At 36.3% G+C, this 27,007-nt stretch overlaps 1 non-coding gene and 2 pseudogenes across 1 annotated transcript; all 3 read left to right on the top strand.

Moving 5' to 3' along the window:
- Nucleotides 1-2,922: 2,922 nt before the first annotated feature.
- Nucleotides 2,923-9,065, top strand: LOC113289456 (annotated as a pseudogene).
- TRNAV-UAC lies at nucleotides 5,895-5,968 on the top strand. Its single transcript has one exon. It is a non-coding gene; the product is annotated as a tRNA-Val (tRNA).
- A 1,725-nt stretch (nucleotides 9,066-10,790) lies between the features above and the next one.
- LOC113289455 lies at nucleotides 10,791-16,017 on the top strand (annotated as a pseudogene).
- The last annotated feature ends 10,990 nt before the right edge of the window (nucleotides 16,018-27,007 follow it).

Here is a 27,007-nt window from a genome sequence, read left to right as displayed (position 1 = left end):
TTGTGCAATAATCACTCGACCAACCATCTCTGGCCTGATGCACAATGATTGTGTAATATCTTCTCTAGGTCAATGTTCCTCTTAACGCAACAGAAGCTTGAGATGAAGCTTCATCTCAGGCCATGGCGCATCTTTGAGCATGCGTCGTGCTAAAAACACGGGGTGTTACACTACAAATGAGATATCTGAATATCTTAGATGAGAAATACTTAGGCTTACCTTTTTTCGTGGGTAGGAATAAGCGTATACCTTTCTCTACTCTTTGTGATAAAATGGAACACGAATTTTCAAAATGGAGCGGCACCAATATCCCGGAGGCTGGAAGGATTTTCATGGTCAAGAATGTATCCAGTGTCATACCCATTCATCATATGACAAGCTTCAAACTCCCTGATACTACCATCAACAATATGAATTCTTCTCAACAACAATTTTGGAGAAATAAGAAGTCATGCAGAGGTAACCACGTTATTTCTTGGAGAAGAACCCAAAAACCTAAAGAGGAAGGTGGTTTAGGTTTTAAAGATTTGCAAATTTTTAACAGAGCTTTGCTGGCTAAATCAGTCTGGAAACTTTATCCGATACAGACTCAATGGTGACTAAATCTTTACAGGCGAAATATTATCCAGAGGGAGATTTTTTTAACTTGAAGAAGAAGTCAAATACCACCTGGTCTTGGAGAAGTATTAGCTCGGAGTTGAATTTTTTTCTCAAAAATAGCTGCTGGTGTTTGGGTAATGGTAAAAAGATACTTATATGGAATCACATATGGATTAAGGAGCTATCTAGTCCTCCTATACCTAAACAAGGTTTCCATGCTCACCTCCAATTCAAGTATGTGCATCAACTCTTCTCTTCAGATTCTATGTCACGGGATCTAAATATCCTGCGAGACTTATTTGAAGACAATATAGTAAACTACATCTCTAATATCTCGATTCACATTAGTCAAGATGATAGACTGGTATGGATGTTAGAAAGAAATGGTTCTTTCTTTGTAAAGTCCTCCTATGGTAGAACGTATGAAGAAGAACATGGCACTGGTTCTGTAGGAGCTAGAATGGTGAAAATTTATAAAACTTTATGGAAACTTCCCCAGGATCCGACATTTTTTATGGAAAGTTACTTCAAATCTCCTCTCAACAAAGGATATTCTCAGTATGAAGATGCCAAGCTCGAAAAGCTTCAGCTCATGTTCTAAGAGATTGTAATATCCCCAGAATGGTTTGGTTTGCTTTGTTTGGTTGGTCTTCAAGTGGTAACATTTCTTTCTCAAACTGGATTGGAACTTGGTTTGATGATCTTCATGATAAGAAGATCACTGTTGAGGAGATCTGCAAGAGAGCCATTATAGCATGGTGTATTTGGTATGATAGGTGTGATAAGGTCTCTCAGAACATCAACCCAGATCTAGATAAGACCATCAAAAAATGCAAATTTTTTATTGAAGACCACTTTTCTCAGTGCAACAAAACTTTACCTAGTAATAACAGAGTCCGTCGTAGAATTGACCACTGGATCCCTCCTCCTTTTGATACAGTGACTATTACTTGTGATGGCTCTTTTTTAAATAATTCAGGGGGTATAGGGCAGATCATTCGTAATTGTGCAGGTTCACAATAAGTAGCAAAATGTATCCAATTTAAAGACATTGGGAGCGCTGAGCATGCTGAATGCATGGGACTGTGGGAAGCTGTAAACTGGGAGCATGTGCTGAAGCTAGAGAAGGTGCAGTTCGAGCTCGACACAAAAACGGTGGTTGATGTAGTCACTAAGAACGCTCCTATAGATTGGCGTTTACTCAATATGATCAAAGATATTCAAAAAATTTATAGTAGTAATAACTCTTGGAAATGCTATCATATTCCTAAAGAGAGAAATAAAGTTGTTGATATCCTCTCTAGATTAGCTAGAGTAGATGGTTTATCCTATTATTGGTTTATGATAGAACTCATATATGTAATTGATTTCTTCCACTGCAATTCCTTTTTGCTTAAAAAAAAAAAGAATAAACAATACAAAATAAACCCCAAATATAATAACCGAGTTTTGGAGAGAGAAAACCAAGAAGCAGTCAAACTTCCAACGCCAGCGTTTCTTCTTCCAAGCTCGAGTTTCTTCTTCTAATGCCCGGTTGTACATCAAGCGCGTGTCTGTTCTTCCATCTCACTCAATAAACCAACAATTTTGTTGATTTACCCATCCATTTTTCCTGTTTGTTGAGTTCATGATGGGAGTAAAATAAACAAACTTCATATTTATTGAGTATAGGAACTGCTCTACCTAACCTAACAAACTAATTGGGGTAAGTTAGTGTTCGTAGGGGGTATGTAAAGGAATTCCCTTAGGTAAAGGTTGAGTTTTACTTCGTAGTGACCCTTTTTTTGTCAAATGTACATATGCCCAAAATTAGCCGGGGCTCTCTTTCTCCTCTTTAACACATCCTCATTTCAGAAAAAGTAAACAAAAGTAAAAATCATCACCAGCAGCTCCAGCTGATGGAGGAGAAGATAAATTGTCTAAGAAAACTACTGCTCCTTGTGGTTTCAAGTCACTTACCACAGGTGTTTTTGTCTCTGGAGTTTGGAGAAGTGTTTATTAGGCATAGCCATAGATGATCATAAACGCCACCTCGGGGTTGAGTCTCACCCTAACGAAATAGGTATAAGCTCTTCTTTCTCAAATTTGTATTCTTATTTCATGTTTTCTTGGGGAAGTGTCTGTTTTGATATGTGATTAGGAGTTCATTTTATTCGTTAAGGATGTAGATAATCCTGGAGATGAGTCTATTGATTTTACCCTATAAAGTATTTACAATGATGATGCTGGCTCAGTGGCTCAAGAGTAAGGAAGTGAGGCGCCTCTACAAGCAGATTATTCGAGGTTTGATTATTATATTCCTAGCTTTTTAATGAAGTTGTCACTAGTGTAGTTTAACTGTTTGTTTTTTTAACCAAGAGTATGTTGAAAAAGAAAGAAATGATTAAGAAAATGCGTCTTTTGACATTTTCTTATTGTATCTCATAATTCAACTATGAATTCCTTAATTGCAGTAGGAATTATAGAAGAAGATAATTTCGTACTACTATTACAACAACTACTAGTAGTAGTTGGTAGGTTATTTCATCAATTTGTCTTCACAAGCACAGCGCAGGCTGAGAGAGGAGAGTAAGAGAAGCACAAATGGAGACCAGGAAGATTATTGCACCTTGCGGTACATGGATTTCACCCATCACAGCTGATGCTGTGTCTAAAGCTCAAAAGCGCTTACATGGTATAGCTGTTGATGGTCATGGCCACCTCCTTTGGGTTGAATCTCGCCCCACCGAAGCTGGGTATGATAATTCTAAATTATAGTCTGCTATAGTATGATAGTATAACCATGGTTAAATTTTTGAAAAGTTTTTATAATTTTGATTCGTGAGTTTTTGAAATGGTATATATATATATATGCTGGAGGGAGGTTTGATGGTTTAATTTCACTGATTATTGTTTGTATTATTTGGTTTTACTGTAAATTGAAACCAAAAAATGATTTTTCAGAAGAGGTGTTCTTGTTAAGGAAGCAGATAAACATGGAGACGAACCAATTGATATCACTCCAAACGATTTTGCAGTGAGGACATTGGTTCATGAGTATGGAGGGCAGGCTTTTGCAGTTTCTGGGGATATGGTCGTTTTCTCAAATTATAAGGATCAAAGACTCTACAAGCAGATTATTGGAGGTTTGATTTGTTATTCCTAAGTTACCTTAGTAGCTGAGCTTGATGATACTATTAAGACTTTAACCTGACGTGTGGATAACCGCCAATGTTTCGTTTCTGTGGATTAATTGATGGAACATCCTTTCATGAGGCGTAATCTGTGTCTCCTTGTTTTACATGTCTATTGTGGAAGGGTCTAGATTGGTGATGTGGGAACCGTAGTGCAGTTTATTGATTTCCACCAGTCTATTCGAGTTGCATCTGGAAGAACTTTGAGTAATTGAATTCTTCTGTAGTGACAGTCGGCTGATTAACATATTTTGCTTGTTAGCAGATTCCTTTCTCATACCAATCACTCCAGATTATGGTGGATCTACTGTCCGTTATGCAGATGGAGTGTTTGATTCACGCTCCAAGAGTTATGTCACAGTAATGGAAGGTAGGTTGCTAAAACTGAGTAAACCCATTTGAACATAAGCGACAAATGTGTTTCATTTGTTTTTTGTTGTTGGTGCTATTCCTAAGCTCATGATCAACCCTCTTTTGGTAGACCATCGTGAAAGTAGCTTAAATCCGACTGCAACAGTTGTATCCGTCAGCCTTAGTGGCGAAACTAGCCAAGGTAAACATCTGATGATTTATAAAACCATTGGCTTGTACCTGGTTTATTTTCGCATAGTAAGTTTCTGAAGGAAAGTTTACCCTTTGTTCGGTGCTCTTTCTATGTTGGAATATTATGATTTTATTGTTAATTGGATCTTCTTGATGTCGTGACTTTTAGAACCAAAAATATTAGTTGGTGGCAATGACTTCTACGCCTTCCCGCGAATGGACCTCAAAGGAGAGAGACTAGCATGGATCGAATGGGGTCACCCTAACATGCAGTGGGATAAAGCAGAACTTTGGGTTGGCTATATTTCCAAGGAAGGGTGTGTATGCTTCTTGATAGTGTTTGTCCTATATGTTCTCATTTCCGTGCGTTATTATTTGAAGAAATTCATCTTAGTTTTAAAGTACAGGTGAAATCCTTTTCTGTTTCTTTTATTGAATAGTTGTGGTAATTTTTCTTTGAGCAGAGATGTCTACAAAAAGATCTGCATTGCTGGTGGTGATCCTACATTGGTAGAGTCTCCATCTGAGCCCAAGTGGTCGTCCAACGGTACTTGGCCTTATACCCCTCATTACTAAACAATATTTGAGTGTGACATCTTGAGTAGTACTTTAATCTTATGATGCATTATTGTCCCAAATTCTCAGCGGAGCGAGTATTATGTGCTATATGCAGGGAATTTATTTTTCGTGACAGATAGGAACAGTGGATTCTGGAACATTTATAAATGGGTAACTATCCTAACCTGTTAAATCTTACCTTGGTTAACCCCAAAAGCTGTAGTCTTCTCATTCATATTTTTATCATAACATTGTCGCTTTGACTCAGTATTGCTTTGACGATTTAGATTCTTTGTACAAAGCCTATGAAATGTTTATAACAGCAGTAATAATGCAGATTACAAGACATCTCCCCCCTTTTAATGCCAATAAGAGAATTCAAACATTACCTTTCATAACCGTTGGATTCCCCTTATATTAATCCTTAGCCATTAGATTTAGGAATATTCTAAAAAAGATTCCCGTCACAAAAAGATTCCTGTCACAGATCTCTGTATTTATGAAAATGCCATTTTTATAAAAATAAAGATAAATATTTAAAAACTTCACATCTTCCAAACTGTACGTCGGATTTTTGTGAACTTTATATATTCGAAAAGCCCTTTGAATTAGCTACCCAACAATCCTAAATAACAATACCAAATTTTTGTTATTCAATATTTTTTATGCTTCTCCAGATTTTTGTATGTTTTTCCTTTAAAAGTTAGACATTGCTTATGGATGTATTAAACAAATTTATACTTTCAGAAAAGTTGAAAAAAATCTATAGAGAAAATCGATTCAGAAGTACACAAACAACGATCAATTTCGTATAAAAGATGAAGTAAAAAATATAACATATGGTGTCGAACCACCACCAAATTACTTGCAAAATTGCAAAAAAAAATAGTATTGCCGACGTGCAGCGCACGTGCTCACTACTTGTGTATGTTAAAAATAAAAACAAAAAGTCAGTTAGTTTGTTGGTAGGTTTCGTTATAATTTGGATGCTATAAAATCTCACTGAGGCTTCTCATCAAAGGTGCTGTGGTGTAGTCGGTTATCACGTTAGTCTTACACACTAAAGGTCCCCAGTTCGAGCCTGGGCAGCACCATCTTTTTTAATGAAACATTGTGCTATCACTGGGCTGAGTTTAGCACCATGGGGTATCATTTTTAATAAAACATTGAGTTATCTTTCTGTTTCGTTAATGCAGATTGAACACAGCAACGAGGTGGTACCAATTTATACCACTGATGCTGAGTTTACGAGACCATTTTGGGTTTTTGGTAATTGCTCCTATGATTTCATTCCGAGCACTGGCAGCAACAACTTAATAGCTTGCAGTTACAGGTCTATCTATTAGATTGTTGGCAACAGATCCTATTTTGGGTGTATGGTTTCCCTTCACTTAAATTTGATATCTCGCAAGAGTTTTCATTCAGCTTTGGATGATGATATGCAGGCAGAGTGGTAAGTCATACCTTGGAATCCTAGATGATGCTCAGAATTCTTTGACAGTAGTTGATGTTCCATTCACTGATATTGGCAATATTGTAAGCGTATTTAGCTTTTTCTGGTTCCATTTTATTAAAATATTCGAAAGAGATGATAAGCTATTTACACAGCGTACTCGTTTTCTTCCGCAGGTTTCTGGAAGTGACTGCATATATGTTGAAGGAGCAACAGGAATTCTACCTCTGTCAGTAGCCAAGGTTAATTACCATCTCATTACGTGAAACTGCTTCTTAAAACAAGCGCTGGAAATTTTTATATATGCAAGACACTCTAATTTTTGCATGAAATTTTGCATTTTAACTGAGCAGGTCACTTTAGATCAAAGTAAAGTAGAATCTGTTGATTTCTCAATTATGTGGTCTTCTTCTCCAGACAGTAGAAAATACAGATCAAATTTTAGCATTCCTGAACCAATTGAATTTCCAACCGAGGTCTCTGGTCAGAAGGCCTATGCATATTTTTATCCACCGTCAAACCGCAAATATCAAGCTAGCGATGAAGAAAAGCCTCCACTGTTATTGACGGTCCATGGTGCACAATTGTTACTGATCCCAATTAGCTGTTTCTCTGCGCTCCCTTTCAATTTATTCATTTTTTCTTGATCTCATAATGGACATAATGATTAGAAAAATGACAGTATAAAACTTGTACGTCTCTTGAAAATGCTGCAGGGGGCCCAACAGCTGAAACACGCGGTATCTTAGATCTTAATGTCCAATACTGGACTAGCCGAGGTTGGGCAGTGGTCGATGTTAATTATGGGGGAAGTACAGGTTGGTACTTGAGTTTACTTTTGTTTCTTTTGTGTTATAGCACCAGCTTTAAGATTCATCCGTTGATTCCGTTCCTCTTCTTCCCCTACATCTCCAAAGTTGAAGATTTAGCCATCCAGTGGACTTTTCTTGGTTGAAACCAGATTTAAATTGTTGATGTTGCCACCTTTATCATGGATATTCTCGTATTTTTCTTTTCATATAAATTGGTTTGCCGTAGTTGCTTGGCACATTGCACTGTTTTTCTATATGTTGTTGGTACTCTTACATTGTTCTATCTTTTAATATGCCATGAATTTATATGACAGGTTACGGCAGGGAATACCGGCAACGACTTTTGGGCAATTGGGGTGTTGTTGATGTTAACGACTGTTGCAGTTGTGCTAAATTTTTGGTATACTCTTTATTATTTCCTTTCTCCATTTAGTCTATCACTACGGCGGATTTGTAATACCCAAATAGTGCAAACTTTGAAGGTGGATAATGGAATGGTAGATGAGGAACGGCTCTGTATTACTGGGAAGTCCGCCGGTGGTTACACAACATTAGCTTCTCTGGCTTTCAGACATACTTTCAAAGCCGGTGCCTCCTTGTTTGGTGTGAGTGATCATCCTACTCCTCTTTCTTTGATTTTTGAGATGAAAATGTTAGCTTTCTTACGAATAATTTCCGTTCTTGATGCTTATCTAATTCAGCCACTTAACTTTATAGAAGACTAACAATCCCTGACCATTTTAGATCTCAGACTTGAACTCTTTGAATGAAGAGATGCCGCCAAAGTTTGAGCTCCATTATACCAGCAATCTGGGCGGTAAGCGGTTGTTTGTTTGAAAAGTTCATTAATTTCGATATGATATGTCTATAAACTAAGAAGCGTACTTTTCTCCTTGGCTACAGGGAGCGACAAAGACATGTTTGAGAGGTCACCCATAAATTTTGTTGATAAATTTTCTTGTCCTGTTATTCTGTTTCAAGGATTAGATGACAAGGTATACCGCTATGACTTCACCCAGTTTTCTATTTTCACGTGTAGAACTGAAAGTGAACTGTTTGGAATTAAACTGTTTTTCATCTACCTTGCAAAAGGAACTCAAACTTTATTTGGTGGCAGATTGTAACTCCAGTGCAGGCTCGTAAAATGCATAAAGCTTTGAAACAAAAGGCCTGCCTGTTGCGCTGGTGGAGTACGAAGGAGAACAACATGGATTCCGCAAGGTATGAACATTTCAGCATCTCATTATTTAAAATAAATTTTCTACTAAAGTTGTTAACTAAAAAATGAATTTTAATTAAATAATTTTTTTGAGAATTTTAATGAATAAATTAAAATTCCGTTCAAAAATAAAATAAAATGAAAAGAATATTAATCTTTTGATTTTGAAAGCAGGAGCTGAATTGAGCTTGCTTGTTTTGTAACAGGCTGAGAACATTAAACATACACTGGAGCAACAGATGATGTTTTTTGCTCGTTTGATAGGGCACTTCAAGGTGGCTGATGAAATTACCCCCATAAAAATTGACAATTTAGACCAAGGGTTCATTTAATTTAAAACAGACCTTGGAGCATTTGCAGTGATTGCACAGAAAAATGTGCCCCCAGTTATGGTTTAGTTTGAGCAGGTGTGTAACAGAAGCCCTGGTCTCACCATCACTTAAAATCTCATCCCCTATTGAAGAAAATGCAATTTTCAAATGATGATTTCATTTGATGGTGGTATAAAATTCCAGTTTTCTCGTGTTGTTGGTTGATAATTTTAGCAAAGTGTGTACTGTGAAATCTCATGGAAGAGGGCAATAATTATGGAGCAGTGTCTTCTGACTTCAGGCAACCGGTTTGTCTTGTGTTAACACTGACACTATTATTGATGGTAAATTCTCTATATAATGACAGAGTTTTTTAAAGCGTTCTCATTCACCGGAGCTCCACGTTAATTCTCGTTTCTGGTTGATTGTGGCCCATCAGATTTTTAAAAAGGAAGCTTATTCCACATGTACCAATAGAAAAAGTGCAAGAAAATTCCAGCTCCACGGTATTTATTTATTTTTGAAACAAAATTTTTGTTGCCAATAAAAATTTATCTCAAAAAATAAAATATTACCGAAAATAATTAAGTCATGCATTCACAGTTTCACCCAAAAACTAAATTAATCATGCCTCAATCACAAAAGTAATCAATCGTATCATCGATCATAAGATTAATAAATTTAAAAAATAATGTCCAATGCTCAATGTCTTGTTAGAATTCTTCCCGATGATTACACTTTCGATGATGAGAAACTTAAAAAAAATTGATTAAATTGATCGTGGGAACACAACATCACCAGCCACAGACACCATCCAAATCCCATAAGAAAATGCAATGCTACGACCCACTGACCCCATTAAAACCCATGAGAAGGTTGTGCATTGAAGAGATAGTTATTTAGTATATAAATTTAACCTATGCTCATTTAAATGAATCATTTACTAAGAATTTCCATTTGATGCTGATCTACGGAAGCAAACATTGAACTCTGATATGGAGATGGAGACTGATTAGACCGAGATGCAAAAAAATGGTAATACAGTTGGATAATTTCTATTGGCCAGAGAGCTAAGATCCAACTTAGTAAGCATGACTTTTTTCTTTTTTTTTTTGAAAAGAACAAGACTACTTATTTGTCTATCATATTTTTGTGATTTTTAAACTAAGAGACAATTTGTTTTTGAATACAAGCACACTGTTAAATTATTTAGTCTTGGGATGCATAATCGAGATAATTGTGCTGTCAATTTTAAAGTTCATAATACCAAAATTTTAGCCAGACTATTTCCTTGATAACATTTGCTATCTGCGTGTGAATGGTATTGGAATATAGGTTAAGCTTACATACCTCACATGAAACTGGCTTCCAACTAATGGTGGAATTTGAAAAGACTTTGGGTTTATTCCTAATCTGGAAGACAATCCATTCTACGTGATCTGTGTTAATCTTAATGCAGTGATAATCACGTGCTTTGATTAACCTAGAAATCATTTTTTGTTAGCTTACGCTTAATTGGGCCTCTAAACTATTTTATATCCGCCCTTATACTTACACAATGTTGGGTTTTACTTGAAAGATGACAATCCGTCATACATTGGCATTTCAAAAACAAAAATCACTATGATCAGAAAGAATGATTTACCAAGTGGATGCACCAAAACTATCGTCCATCAATACATTCCAGCTGAAAATTCCGGGTCTATAGACCGTATTATTCTCCAAGCAGTGACCTATAGGAATACGAATCATGAATAGAAGTTTAGAGTGATTTGGGTCCTTAATCAGAGTTTTGCTTTTATTTTTTCTTAAGAATGAGTTGTACTTTTATTTTTCTTAGAAATAGATTTGTTTAGAAATCACAAACAATTCAAACTTTGTTACGGTTTCCCTTTTAGTAAATGTTATGGTTTCCTTTTAGTAAATGTCATATTTAGTCCTTTTTTATTCATTTTTTTTCTTGCACACTTATTAAGATTCCTCCAATTTTATAGTAAATGTCAAAACTATGGGTATTTAATTAGTATAACCAAATTCCATAAATTAGTTAGAAGAGTTAAAGAGTATGCAGTGCAAACATCTTATCGGTAAAAAAAAATGGATATCCCTTCGTTTGTAGTGACTGAAAAACCACTTGTTTTACCGTACGTTTGAAGCCAGAACACATGTTTCTGCAAATAAAAACACAAGTCGAACAAGATTAAAATCAATCGCTAGAGCTGACTGTAACCCTGAGCGAGTCTATACACCTTCCTTGGTTTTGCTGCAAGAAAGGGATTAGCTGTAATTAATGATGTAAAATTTTGTCAACTACTATCTACTTCGGATGTCCGGGACCATATTTGACTCGCCATATATCACTCAGCCTTATTTCAAGTTTCAACTATCAGTAGCAAGGAAGAACATTTTGTAATAAGTGAATGGCTTCGTCAACTTCAACATTACCTGGAGAAGCGATACTGAACAAGAAAATTATTGCTCCCTATGGTTCCTGGAAGTCACCAATCACAGCTGAAGTTGTCGCCGGAGCTGAGAAGCGCTTATCGGGCATAGCCGTAGATGTCACGGCCGTCTCCTCTGGGTTGAATCTCGCCCTAACGAAGCTGGGTATATATTCTTCACTCTCAGAGTTTAAATTATGTTTCTGATTAGTTAATGATATTTTTATCTTAGAAAATTTAGATTTTGATCAGAATTAGAATCTAACTGATAACTCATTTTGTTACCTGAATCGGGAAATTAAACGCTATTAGAAGAGAGGTTCTTGTTAAGGAAGCAAATGAACCTGGAGATGAACCTATTGATGTTACTCCAAAAAAAAATTCAAGTAAGGACACTAGCTCAAGAATATGGAGGTAAGGCTTTCACAGTTTCTGGTGATACAGTCGTTTCCTCGAATTACGCGGATCAAAGACTCTACAAGCAGATAGTTGGAGGTCTGGTTTCTTATTCTTCCCATTTTTTATGAAGTTGTCAGTAGTGTACTTTACTGTGTTTCTTTGTTCTGGGTCTTATAGACAAAAGTATTTTGAGTTGGAGAAAATTCAAGCCTTTATGTACAAATTAACTCAGCTTGGTACACTTAAGCTGGACCTCAAAGGTCGTAACTTGTGGGTGTTTCCATGTTTCACACCTGTCTAATTGTACTAGAAACTGCACCTTTTTTTAATAATTCATCTGTCAAATATTTAACATTCCATTGGTGAGCAGATTCCTTTGCCATACCAATTACTCCAGATTATGGTGGACCTGTAGTTCGTTATGCAGATGGAGTATTTGATTTAGGATCTCAAAGTTATGTCACAGTAAGGGAAGGTAAGTTTCTAGGAAGCATATGTACTTGTTGATAAATCCACTTTTTTTACTTTACCCGTTGGTGTTCATCTTATGGTTATTCTCAAGTTTGTTTTCCTTTCTTTGATAGATACTCGTGACAGTAGCATAAATCCCACCACGACAATTGTATCCATCACCTTTAATGACGAAACTAACCAAGGTAAACATTATCACAAAACACATGTCTTGTTTATATATAATAATTAACCTGACCCATATGTTAGTTCTGGGCTGGTTATTGGATCTTTTGTTTGGATTTGTACCAGAACCAAAAGTGTTAGTCGGTGGAAATGACTTCTACGCATTCCCCCGTCTGGATTCCAAAGGAGAGCGGCTAGCTTGGATTGAATGGGGTCACCCTAACATGCCATGGGATAAAGCACAACTTTGGGTTGGTTACATTTCCAAGGATGGGTGTGTATGCTTTCGTGTTTATACTGTCACATTTGTGGCTCCTTTCTAATCTACAATAGTTTGTGGGTTTTTAAGCTACCTTTTGTTCCTGCAAATGAACGTTTTGATTTTTCCACCTGTGCAGAGATATAAGCCAAAGGATCTGTGTTGCCGGTGGTGATCCTATGCTGGTAGAGTCTCCATCTGAGCCCAAGTGGTCCTCTAAAGGTACTTACTGAAGGAATTTAAAAATATATATATATATATATATATATATGGGATTTTAGTGTTCCAAATTCCTTGGATGTTTATATTTTTTCCTGTATGCAGGGGAACTATTTTTCATTACAGACAGGAAAAGTGGATTCTGGAACCTTTACAAATGGGTATGTACAGTACTCACTCTAACATTATTGCCTTTTTTCAAATTCGGGTAACATACTTCATGAATTGGAATTCTAATCCCAGTCAAGTCTAATGTGGCATGCCGCTGCCAATCGGGTTTTACTGCGACCTGGCCAACCTCGATGCAGTATGTATTTAGTATTTGCTTTGGCTCAATTGTATTGTCCATGTCAGCTGATATAGCTCAACCATGCCTGCAGACACTCTGGACTATATTTACAGGATCTAGAAACAATGTTTATTATATAGGAATAAAGAGAGGGAGTTATTTCATGTAATGAATATTATCAAATAAGTTAGCATATTTTCCATTGCTCTATTGTCTTGTTTCCCTGATGCAGATTGAGCACAGAAACGAGGTGGTATCGATTTATTCCATCGATGCTGAGTTTACAAAACCGTTTTGGGTTTTCGGTGCTTCCTCCTTTGATTTCATCCCAACCAATGGCAACAACAACTTAATTTCTTGCAGCTACAGGTCTCTCCATTATAGTTATCACCACTATATTCCTTTTTGGTCCATTTGTTGTAATTTTAACATTTTTGTTCTTTTAATGGTGGATGTGTCGTTTGAAATTTGATTTCAGCTGTAATTGATAACATGCAGACAGTTCGGTAAATCATACCTTGGAATTCTGGATGATGCACAAAATTCTCTAACTTTGCTCGATGATACTTTCACAGATATAAGTAACATTGTAGGTCAATCTCATTTTCACTGTTTCTATGTAATTACATATCCTCAAGTAACGATTTGAGATAGTCTTATACATATATATTTACACGACTGAAACTATATTCATTCTCCTGCTTAGGTGTCGGGAAGTGACTGTATATACGTTCAAGGAGCATCGTCAATTCATCCCCTATCAGTAGCGAAGGTATAACTTTGTCATGCTTCTCTAAAATTGAACCTGCTTCTTTATGCAAATGAGTGAGGTTTTATTTACGTGAGCAGGTCACTTTGGATCAAAGTAAATCAAAAGCAGTTAGTTTCTCGATTATGTGGTCTTCTTCTCCAAACAGTACAAAATACGAATTGTATTTTAGCAAGCCCGAGCCAATCGAATTTCCAACTGTGGTCGCTGGTCAGAAGGCCTATGCATATTTCTATCCTCCGTCTAACCCCAGTTATCAAGCTAGTGAGGAAGAAAAGCCTCTCCCCTATTGTTAGAAAGCCATGGTACTAGTAATTACTACATCCAGTTACGGAATTTTTTTCCTATTCTAATTGGTTGATCCAACATTTCTTTTTTCTTTTGTGGTGCATACATTATTAATTGATAATAAAACTTTGGAAGTCAAAGAATATTTTTTTGTCAATTTTACAGGGGGCCTGCAGATGAGTCACGAGGTGTCTTAGATCTTAATATCCAGTATTGGACTAGCCGAGGTTGGGCATATGTTGATGTTAACTATGGAGGGAGTACAGGTTAGTCCTCGGATTTCGCTTTGCTTCATTTATATTGCATTACCAGCCAGCGTTCGAATTTGGGATTTAAGGCTGTGAGGTATTCCTTTATATATCTATCCAATATTTCTGCAATTGTGCTGTTTCCTAAATATGTTATGAGTGCAATTGGTAGGTTATGGCAGGGAATATCGAGAACGACTGTTGGGCAACTGGGGTATTGTTGATGTTAACGACTGTTGCAGCTGTGCTACTTATCTGGTACTATTCATAGCATTTTGCCTTCTTAATTAAAATTTGTAGTGAAGAATATACCTTGTGATGACAAAGTAATGTTACTGTTAAAGTTTGATAATGGAAAAGTAGATGGGGAGCGACTTTGTATTACTGGAAAGTCCGCCGGTGGTTACACAACATTAGCATCTCTAGCTTTCAGACAAACATTTAAGGCTGGTTCGTCCTTGTTTGGTGTGAGTGATTCTTCCTTATTCTTTCAAGCATTCTTGGCGTAAGATTATATGTGGAACCTATGATCTTCTGTTCGGGTGATAATTCTTTTTGATCTTTTACTAATCAAAGGAAGCTCTCGTTACTTGTCTTGCTCACAAACCACTGTACTGTCCTATTTAGCGACTTACAAATGTTTACTTCATCTTTTGTTATAACATTTTTACCTAATCCTTGATTTGCAGATAGCAGACTTGGCCTCTTTGAGGGCAGAAAATTCCCAAATTTGAGTCTCATTATATCGACAATCTTGTTGGTATGTATTGGTTTATTTGCAATGTGCAGTCATACCATTAAGCTGTAAAATTCACTCCATTTGCTTGGTTACAGGAAGCGAAGATGCCTTTTTTGAGCGGTCACCCATCAACTTTGTTGATAAATTCTCTTGTCCCGTAATTCTATTCCAGGGATTAGATGACAAGGTATTCAGCTACATGCCTTCTTTAACTTTCTTTAAAAATTCGTTAATGATTCTGCGATGGTAGTCATTTATAAAGGTTTATCCCAAGCTTACTGTAATAAACTCCAAGTCTAGGCTGGAAGAAAGATTGAAGGTCTAGATAGAGAAATTGTTGCTTTTTCATAAGGCTCGCTGTTTCATAGGTCTATCCAAGTATGCGAATAGGGGATAAGTGTGGTCAGTTGGTACATGTGCAATGAATTAGACATTGAGATTGAATTTGGATAGTCTAAAATTGCATGTATTTTTTTGCGGATTTCAACCCTAAAAGCCATTTTTGCTGCGAATATTATTTGTTGCAGATTGTGACTCCTGAGCAAGCTCGTAAAATACATATGGCTTTGAAACATAAAGGGTTGCCAGTTGCACTGGTTGAATACGAAGGGGAGTCCCATGGATTTCGTAAGTTATGATTTGTTTTTTCATCTTATCATCAATTTCTTTTGCACTTTAGCTACGAAAGCATGTCCAAGTCAAAAATTTGATTGCAATACAACAGGCGGAGAACTTAAAATATACATTAGAGCAACAAATGGTGTTTTTTGCTCGTTTAGTAGGGAATTTCAAGGTGGCTGATGAAATTTCTCCATTAAAAATCGACAATGTGGACTAAGGTTTCAGTGTACTAGGTGGTCTACGAAAGGTTTGAGCTAGATATTGTTTGCTTCAAACATGTGTGTAATAGCAGTCCTTTATCATTTGTAGTGGTTTAAGTGCTGTGGAGAACTGACTTCTTGGGATGAATAAATGTAGTTAGATATGACTATCTAGACAAATATTTGAAGTTATGTGCAGCTTCTTGTTTAATGCAGCGAAGAGGATGTGTGAACAGCTTCTGTTATTGTTTGCAGTCACATCCATATGTGAATGGAACGTTATTAGGGGCCTTTCTAAGTTCTACTGATGAACAAAGTCGCATTCTTCCCTTTTTTATAAGAGGCATCTCGTTGTGAAACTTTTAGACAGTTGCAGATTCTTAGTTATGTATAGTAATGCTTGATGCATTACTTGGTATTTAAACAACAGTGCGACTTCTCAACTGCATTCCTAGAAAAATTCTTTCTTTGCTAGCTTGTTCTTCTTCCATGACTGGTACAGGTATGTCCATCTCATTTTTCTAAGGGGATTGGATCCTTCCTCTCCTTCAGGATCATTTCAGAGATTTATGGGGAACCCTACTCTTTGTTTGGAAACTTGAACAAATTTTCCTTTCTTGGTTAGTGAAAGATAGTCAGTCTTCCTATGAATCTAAAGTAGCATAGAGCCCTAGAGAAGGACCACTAATTTGGTCTTAATATCCATAGACCATACTATTAATTGATCCATTCAAGATTTTGATGACCCATTTTCAAGAAATTTATAACCTCATCAGCCTTGAACAGTATTCCTTACATAAGCCATACCTCATGCCAACCTAGTTATTTAAGGATCCAATGTAGGACCTCTGTCTAGATATTGTAGCTTCTTGTGTGGGTTAAGTGGATGTTAGTCCATTATGAGTATAGACAACTTCATTGGTGGTAGGGTTATTTTTATCTTTCTTGAGAAGCAGGAAGTTCCATTCTCTATACAAACACACCTTTTATCACAAGCAAGCAAACAAGTGCTTGAAAAATATTTTATTCTGTGTCTAAGAACTTGTTGTAGTAGTAGTAGTTTCTTAAAAGTGAAAACATGTTCATTTTAGAGGACAACACCGCCCACCCATTCACAGTGGTCAAATTTGTTTCTCCATTCAATATTTCGAATGATTATGGGTAGAGGAGGAGTGAAGAGAAAAAGCAGAGCAGTGAGTGGTAGTGAAAAGGAGTGGAATTGGATTCTACAAGGATTAGATTGGATTGGATTGGATTTATAATGGGGAACCCACCTAAAGGGAACAATGATAAGTGGGAGAAAAGAATTTCTGAAAGTCTTATTGGGTCTGTAATGATTTTGAGGTCTCTTCTCCTGGTCCTTCCTGGGTGAGGAACCTAAAAAGAAGCAAAAGAGAAAGAAAAAAGAAGCAAAAAAAAAGTACTCGGTCTTACATACTCAATCTCTTGCTTGCAGACAATCCACAAACCTTTTAGATGATTGCGTTTATTCATTCTATAAGAATGACATTCTAGGCCACAATCAAATTCTCTGTGGCTTCTATACTGATTTTGTATGCTAAAATTAATAATCTGGTGTGGTGAAGACTGTTTTGTTTTAATGAATTTGCTAACAAAAATCTCCGAAAATTCTACTTGGAGGTCCCTGTCAACAAATGTGGTTAAGATGATAAAACCCCATTTGATCTAAATTAAGACAATTGACAATGCGAAAGCAAACATATTATTCATATATAAATCAATGGAAACACATGTCAAAGCTGGAAGCACAATTGTGGGTGGTCCTCCCCTCAAAACTGAGTTGTCCCAGTCGGTAAGTAAGAGCGTCCACAGTGGGAGAGTAAATCCAAATATTTGGTCTTTTGAACAGACGTAGTGGAACGTACTATCGACCAAATTTTGATCAACGACTAAAACCCAGAGTATATTTGGTCTGGGACCAAGACTAAACCCAAATATAGTCGAGCGTTGGTATACTTCACGCCCCACCACCAGGCGGACATATAGTGCACGTCCCACATCAGGCGGACGTATATTCCACGCCCCACATCAGGTGTTGGTATAGTCTACGCTCCACATGGGGCGTACGTAAAGTCTACGCCCCATTTTTTTTAAAAAATTTTTTTTTGTATGGGGCGGGCTTTATACCCCCGCCCCATTCTTTGTTTTCAAAACCATTTTAGTGGGGCGGGCTTTATACCTCCGCCCCACTTCTTTCATTTTTTTTTTTTTTTAGAATCTACCCAATCAGGCGTTGGTATAGTCTACGCCCCACACCAGGCGAACGTATAATGTACGTCTGACCAAATTTAGTCTTTCCACCGTAGCGTCACACACTATACTAAACCCAAAATTTAATCTTTTTTTCCTTCTTTGGTCTTTGGTTATACTCGCACCACTGCAGTTGCTCTAATACCTCCTCCAACTAATTAAGCTTTAAGAGCAAAAGGTTGTTTAATTCACTTTGTAGTGCAAGCGGGGATGGTTTGCGAATTCTGGCCCGATGCATGAAAACAAAAGCCATTCACATGCTAATATTAATAATAATAATAATAATAATAATAAGGGGATTTTAATAAAGTGCCACATTTCTAATTTGCAGTTTAAGAAAATGCCACCGTTTTTTCCAGAGTTTATTTAATGCCACACGTTTGACCTTTTCCATCCAAAAAAATTGTTGCCATCAGTTAGTGCATAGGTGGCATTTATCCAGCTTAGTAAAAGACATATACATCCTCAAATCTGTCACCAACTCACCAAACCCATTCCTTATTTTGAACAGCGTAAGTCATTGCCGGTCTGAGTTGGCTGGTTGGATCGATCATCGTGCTAACCAGAATAAGCCATCGTCGGTACCGAGTTGATTCAACATAACAAAGATTAGATCGAGTTTCAGCTGTTTTCTGCGCTTTTCTCAGGCAAATTTCAGCCATTTTCCCTGCAAATTCCTAACATTCATCTATACTTCCATCGCTGCTTCATTCTTTTCAGTTCTCTAACATCCAATAAACTTATCGTGTCCCTGCAATAATTCAATCTAACACAAACACATTCAATTTCTATCTTGATCCCTAAATTCTTCTCTGCAACCCATAACTCAAACTCAAACACATTCACAGCACAATCATCTCACAACACTACTAGGACCATGCCTATGAATCACTACCTCAACTCAAAACCCCTCTTTATCACAGACCCATTCATTCCATGGCAGTGAGCTTAATGTCCATTTGATCAGTCAACAACAACAGAAGCTTCAAATTTGTCTTTCCTTCTGTTAAATCTCAATTCCACCAGTGCTTCCATCTGCATAGACAACACCAACAACATACATTCAAACCCTAAATTCTAAACTGTAATCATGGCTTCATGTCATAACCACCATACTCATCTTATCCATCTCAATTCACTGTCTATAGATACGTCCATAAATTCAACAACAAAACTGCATAACTTAAACAAAATTCATAGAGAAGAACAATTACCTCAAACTCATTTACTCAAGCACCAGCCAGTTCATCCCAGATAACTTCATAATTCATCTGAGTTCCAAATACAAACTCTAACTATTGAACTTAAGCTAGTCTCCAACCGTAACTCTCAATTCAGATCAAACCCACCTCCAATTAATCATCTAAACCCTCAATTCAGTTCATCCATCAACATCAGTTCTTAACCAACCCTAATTCAATTCCCAAATATTCTATTCTCTCAATCAAACTCAATTCATCCATCAAAATCTTCCAATCTATTCAACCCATCCTTTAATTCCTTTTTATTCACCCTTAATTGAATCTCGAAATTCATTTCAGGAACCCTAATTTCTTCACAATTTCATTAACATCTCAATTCTTCTTCAAGACAATACTACAACTTCAATTTAGCAATAACCCTTTGATCTTCATCTGTTAACATCCCGTTTAGCTTATCAATTCCAAATAAACTCAACATCAAACTCTAACCTTCACAGAAACACTTCGCTTCAACTCAATCGTGGATTCTAACCAAACCCAACTATGAACTCATCAGCACCACACTCGGTTGATTGGTTTCACTAATTTTCTGCAAGGTTTTCTCAACAGAGATTTCATCTCTGGAACGCCGGAGAAAAAGAAGAAGGAGAAGGAAGAGAAGAAAGGAAAGGAAAGAGAAAGAGAATTCAAGTGTAGTTAGGTAATGCTGCTTCTTGTGACTGATTCAAATCGACCTAATAGTGTGAGTCATTGTCGAGTTTGGACCAACACGAATTCAAGGGTAGTTAGGTAATGTTGACACGTTGTATTGACTTTTTCAATGATTATAGACCGAGTTAGTGGACCCTGCCGGAATATCTAACGGTTGTGGCATTTAATAAACTCTGGAAAAAACGGTGACATTTTCTTGATTCGGGATTTGTAAGTGTGGCAGTTTGTTAAAAATCCCTAATAATAATAATAATAATAAGACTTTTTCGGTTGCAAATGAACCTTTGGCCAAAGGATTTTGCATCACTGCTATGAGTATGAATATTTGTTTATGGACTCTTTTTGTTTGTCATTGTATCTTTTCATATATTCTAAACCAAATTTTTATGCATATCTAAAAAAATATAAAAAAGTCGAAATGTTATTCATTTTTTACTATGAATGACGAAGTAGTAGTACAGGCAGTTAGCAGTAGTAAGATCCTGAAAGCTTGGTGTTGGAAGGGCTTGTTTGTTTTGTCTCTAATTCTTTTTTACTGCACGTGCCTCTGTTTCTTGATTAACTCATCAAGCAGGATGAACCATGGATGATGATTTTACTCATTATATCCGAAGAAGATGATGAACAATTTTGCATTAGCCGTGAAAGGTGATGCCGGCTAACCATGGTTTGCGGCATATGTGGGTGCCGTATTCTGGTGCACTTGTATTAGCAGGTTCTGTATCGATAGTAGTAGTTGCCTATCAGTTGATCAGGCTTTCTAGACTGTGCAGGCAATTGGTCCAAATAGCAGTCTTGGAAGAAGCAACACTTTATTGATGAATTGGGTGTATATAAATAATAATTGGCTTCGATTACTGCGGATGGATTTAAATCTCCTGGCTTGGGTAATAGGAACAATGGCGTAGTTTACTAAAATCGTTTTCTCTACTTTGTCTCATTATAATTTCTTCTGTTTGTCCTGTTCCTGATTCTAAAATCTTAATCGCATCAAAGATGATAGCATCAATCAAGATCAAGCATCAACCGTAGCTTCTTTATTTATTTTTACTTTTTTACTGCTCTTGCCTTGTAAGGATTTACGACAATTCTTCCAAGCTTCAAGAGGTTGATGTGTTTTCCTCGGTCAATATACATTGCTTAGAAATAAAACTATCCGAGGTACAGTACAATGCCTGTTCCCCGCTTCTTGAAATAAGGCGGTAATCGAGCACAACTTTCCAAATAATAAAAACAATTTAATTCTGTGGAGACAGGAGGAGGAGAAGAAGACAAGTTTGCTTCAAGAGGTGAAGAATCACATTTATCAACTCATACAAAAGCCATATTTTGCGCAGCAAAGCGACATTTTTTTCCTTATTAATTTAATATGTAATTAATCAATTAAATTATTAAACAGAAAAGCTGCTTGGTTTTGTTGGATGCTGTAAAAAAGTTCAATAATTAGTCATTGTCTTGCTTTTTTTCTTTCTTTTTCTCTTAATAATTAGTAGGATTTTAATTCGCTTTCTCAGGAACCTATTAATGTCTTAATAATCCATACCTGTATCACTAGTGACTAGTAGCACTAGTAGGGATTTAAATGAAATGGATGGATACTTGCACTCAACAATATTTTGGTGGTCGTTAATTTTCAACTATTTAAAGCCATCCTGTATCCCCACAATCACATGATACTAATACTACTACATTACACTAGCTAGTAGTATTGAACTACCTCACCAAACTCTATTTACTCTTTGCTTTCCTAGAGTTACACTCCTCTTAAAACATTATCAAGGCTTAAAAAAAAAAAGAATTTGCGTTGTCTCCACTGCCGAAGATCATATTTTGAATTACCTCCCCTACAGAAATAAAATTAGTGAATTCTCCTCTAGTTATATATTCCGTCAGTTTTCCGGTTAGGTGACATGACAGTACTATACACGTGGTAAAAAAGTAAAAACATTTAGTGAAATGCCCAAGTTATCCTCGTCTTCCTCTTTTCTTTCTCATCAGTTGCTGCTGGTGAAGAAGGGGATCTGTAGCTGTTTTCAATTGAGACAGGGTGAAGAACACTTGAGAGTTCGAAGGTCAGATGGGTTGGGAGATGAAGAATAAGATTGCATATTAGAGAGCTAAGAAGGAAATACAGATTGGGTTGAAATCGGGCTCGTTTGTCGGCTGAAATTTAGGCAATTGACAACAACAAATTAGGGTTCTAGGCTCACTGTTGTTTTGGTTCGTTCGAAATTCAATTGAGAAACACACAACAACTTTGAGAAGAAAAGGTGATCGACGGTGGCTGTACGAGAGAAAAAAGGAAATTAATTGAGGTTTTTCATATGATCTTAAATACTAGTATTAACTGAGATAAAGTCGACCAAGTTTTCATGGAATTCGATTATTTACCCTACAAAGGTGTCGGTGGTTGTAGATCTGCTGGTATCAAGAGCAGATGGGTATGTGTTGCCATGGCCATAGCTTCGAATAAAGATGGATTTGAGTTTTCAGCAAGGCAGAAATTGGGGATATGGGGAAGTAATGAATTGATGACTCAGGGGATTTGATCAAGAAACAGAAGTAATAAGAGATGTTGCTGGGAAATTGAGATGGGTATTAGCAAAAAAACAAGAGCATGGATCTGGGATTTAAGGTGTTGATTTCTGGTGATCTCGGGAAGTTGATGGAATTAATGGCGGCCACAATTGTCAAGCAGTAAGATTTTTTTTTTTCTTTCTGTTTGATTTCTCCCCATCGGATTTCTTCGACCGTGAGAGCGGCGGTTATGTGGCCGCGTGTTTTTTGTTTTGGGTTTAAAGAACCGGAGAAAGTGAGGATATTTTGGGTAGTTTGATTTTTTCATTTTTTTTTCTACCGCATATATAAAATTGGTGACTCAGCTAACTGACATTGAATGAAATACTAAGGAGAGGAGGTTTTACTAATTTTAATTCTGTAGGGGAGGTAACTTAAATTATGATCTTCGACAGGGAAGGTAACACAAATTCCCCCAAAAAAACAAATCTTAAAGTATCGTCTTTATATATCACTTAAAATTTATACGCTTCTAGATATATAGTAGCACTATTTCTATAATCGTTTTAAAACATTTAAACGGGATAACATGGGTTAATGGATTGAGATTTACAAAGATATCGAGAAAATTTTGTGTAAGAAATCTTGGGAGCCTGCATGAGTGATTTTCAAGATTTTCGGTGATTTATCAAGACAAAAAAAATATATAAAGGTTTCAACTTTTATAAATCACATAACAAGAAATAACTACCTTTTATAAATCAACAAAAACAAATGTTAATTCAATAGGAAACGGTAAGTGTATGCATGCGTAGTAGAAATTGTCTATGAACATGATACATGTAATTTTAGGGGTTTTTTGAAGATAACATTAGTTTTTCCTTTATTTGCATGGACTTAATTATAACTTATTTTATGGGATTTTGGAAGATAACATTAGTTTTTCTAGTACGCATACTCTGAGTTCGAGAACGATTAAGGGCACATACCCAGTACGCATACCTACCAAGTACGAATTAGGCAGATGCTCATAAACTATTTCCACAAATAAGTTTGGCATCACGACGACTCTTATAATCACTTATAAGATAATATTGTTCACTAAATGACATTGTGTTTGTGAATCATAGTTTAAGTCCTAAGTGTTAATGAATATGATTATGCTTACAAGTTTATAAGGTATATTTGCCACGAACTATCATTGTACACGGTTCCAGAACCCTGGACCATAGTTTATATTCTTCTATGTAGTTTTAAGAATATCATCTAAACTGAAAAAGTGTTTGCTTGGATCTCAAGTTATCTCAGCTTGAATTCAAAGCTATCTAGAGTCTTGAAAATCTTTAAATAGAGAGATTCAAACAACTGAGAACTTTGATCCCTGATACTTTTGCGTCCTAGTTGCTTGCTAGAGTCGTCCTCTACTAACATAGGTTTCCTCTGAGAAACATAATTAGGTCTACGACTTGAAGACTTCACTTAGGGATTCGTGAAGCCATGTACGACTATCTTTACGTGTATCCTGATCTTGTTCTTACTGAGGTTTTCGTTAATTTCCAATCAAGAACGAGATAGATAGAAATCGGAAAGTTATCTTCGTCTCAAACTTTGTGATCCCTCAATATAGATATCTATAACTCTTCTTTATAGATCGGTTTAGATTGTTCTTGAGAGGTGGTTAGTAATCCGGGCCTCTCAGCTAACTGAGTCCAAGTGTTCGTGATTCGTGAGGTTTGTTACCTTTGTGTATTGCAATTGTATTTTCCTTAATCTAAAAGATCTATAGGGTAATCAAGTATAATTATTTATTAGAGGCAGATTGGTATTAAAAGTCTTTACTTAGGTTGAAGCAACTGTTAGGCTGTAAAGGACGTCATCTAAGGGAATCAATTGCATAGAGCCTTACGAGGTTCAAGAGGCATAAGGAGCACGAATGCAGATGAATCACTTGGAGGGTTAATTCGGTTCAACTACATTCCAGTTCAGAGTCTGATAGTAGGCTAATGTCTGTAACGTCTAACAACTCTTAGGACGTAAAGGACATTCGCTAAAGGAATCAATTGAGTAGAGCCTTGCGAGGTTCTAGAGACGTGAGGAGCACGATTGCGGTTGAATTTCTTGGAGGGTTAGTTCGGTTTCAACAACATTTCAGTTCGGAGGCTAATAGTAGACTAGTGTCTGTAGCGGCTTAATAGAGTTTAATGTTCAAAGCTAGATGAGGTCCTGTGGTTTTTATGGAGGTGCAGTTTTTCTCGTTAACAATACTTCTGGTATCTTGTGTTTTTGCTTTTCAACATTATATTATTTTATCTTTATAATAGAAATAACACAAGTAGCATGTATTCACTTTAGGTGGTCTAAGTCCTTATTAATTGTGATAATAACGAGACTTGTTTTTGTAGAATTCGTATCTTGAAATATAGATGGCAAGTTTTGTAGTTGGCAGAATTCGGATCCTCTTGATTTGGATACGACAAGATTGATCTTAGGTATTGATTTGTGAGATCGTCCAAGAACTCTTATACATAGTCAGGTTCGCGGACTTTGTTGTCTAGATATTGATTGTGGAAGAGATAAGGAAAAACTTTATACACGTATTGTCGAAGGATCTTTAATTTAGATTAACTTACAATTGTATTAGGTTTTGTACATACAGGTTGCCGAACGAAAAATTTGGTGGTGTACTTGGTACCCTTTCCTTTTTTATTGGTATCAAAGCATGTAAGGCGTTGATGTTGTTTATATTAAGACTTTGGATGGTGACACTATTACTTATCACCTAAAAGGAAACAATGAAATTCTAGCGGATTATCATGATATTATTTACTCGACTAACACTAGAATTGTGAGTACAATTGGTGGCGTTGAAACGAATAAATAGTTGTGTATTTTGATTCCAATTTTGACAACTATACAAGATGTTAACGAAAGGGTTGTTAGCAAGGTGGATTTAGTAATTAGTTTGGTCATTCTTAACATTATAAATTTTACAAATTTGATCAATAAGGCTGTACAAGTTATTGTGAATGAAATAAGGAAGATCATGTTAGTATGCATACGTTGTAAAGAATAAACTCTAATGTAGGGTTTGCTATTATTATTCGTGACTCTGCAAGGCCCCTCGATGCGGTGGCTTTCTCATCCATGACCAGAGATATACGACATGCTGAAACTATGGAGTTGCTGAGAGATATAAGCTAAATTCAAGAGTTGAAGCTGCAGAATGTAATTATGGAAGCAGACAACAAAGCTGTTATGAGTTGCTGCAATTGAGATATTTTTTTTTGACTCGAAAAAGGTCTATATATAAAGAGACAGAGTTACCACGAAATAATGGTAAAACTGGAGAAAAAAGAAATGATACAAAGTAGCTACAACTCAGTCAAGATGACTGCAACATAGATCAGAAGACAAAACACAAGACAAGAAAACAAGAACAAACACAAAAAAACTACTGATGTCCTAAGATAATATCCCAGTTATACATGACCATATTGAGTGAAGTGTTCTCAAACGTTTTAGTACCCATCGACCAATTATACAGCAGGATCTTCATCTCCTTTAGCAATAAATCTAAGCACTTGTAGATACCTTGAAAATGTCTTCTGTTTCTTTCATTCCAAACCGTCCACCAAATAGCGAAAGAAATCATACCCCACCTTTTTTGTAAGGAATTACCTTTTCTATGTGCCATTCCCGATTGTTTGATCTACCATCCTCTCTAAATACCCGTTGTATGTTGAAACTTTTAAAGAAAAATTCCAAAGCTTGCCAGTTTCTTCACAATACATAAACAAATGCGTATTTGATTCAGCGACTTTTTTGCACATAATACAGCAATTAATCATAATAGAATTTCTAAAAGAATCTAAAGTGGGAGCTGCATTATAACATAAGCATCAAGTGAAAAACATTATCTTTATTGGGATATTTGGATTCCAAATATTCTTGCGTGGAAATCTGAGATAACTTTCATCTTTCAAAGGCAAGATAGCATGATTTAGCTGATATTAGTACTTACATATGGGAGGATTAAATATTGAAAGAGTGTAAAAATCTGGCTAGCAGTCTTATTTCTTGTTCGGTTGTTTTTCAAAAGTCTGTCGACCAAGTAGCTGATAGGCTTGCTAAATTGGGTGGACATAGCATAGGACCTTCTTTTCCTAATGATTTCTGTTTTTTGCTCAAAAAAATTTGAATTTTTTTATCCTATTTGTTTTCTTCGCCTATCAGAAAGAAAAACACACACACACGTAAACATGAAAATCCGATCGACATAATATGCAAAGCAGCACAGCTGCATAGGTAGTTAAATACGTTCCCATCGCAAGCAAACAAACCCAACGGCTTTAACAATTCTAAACTTTTAAAGTTATTGATAAACTCTCTAGGGACGTAGCTTATCTAGCCGACAAGTGGCAACCAAGCTGGTAAAACATTACAACCTGGATCATCTATCCCCGTTATTATTAATAAAAAGCAAAAATATTAACGCCGTTTCCCTCTTTTCTTTATTTTAATCTCAATTT

The sequence above is a fragment of the Papaver somniferum genome, chromosome 6 (genome assembly GCF_003573695.1).
Source record: "Papaver somniferum cultivar HN1 chromosome 6, ASM357369v1, whole genome shotgun sequence".
NCBI classification, from domain to species: Eukaryota; Viridiplantae; Streptophyta; class Magnoliopsida; order Ranunculales; family Papaveraceae; genus Papaver; species Papaver somniferum.
The sequence above is the reverse complement of the archived record's forward strand: the minus strand, read 5'-3'. Positions and strand labels throughout refer to the sequence as shown.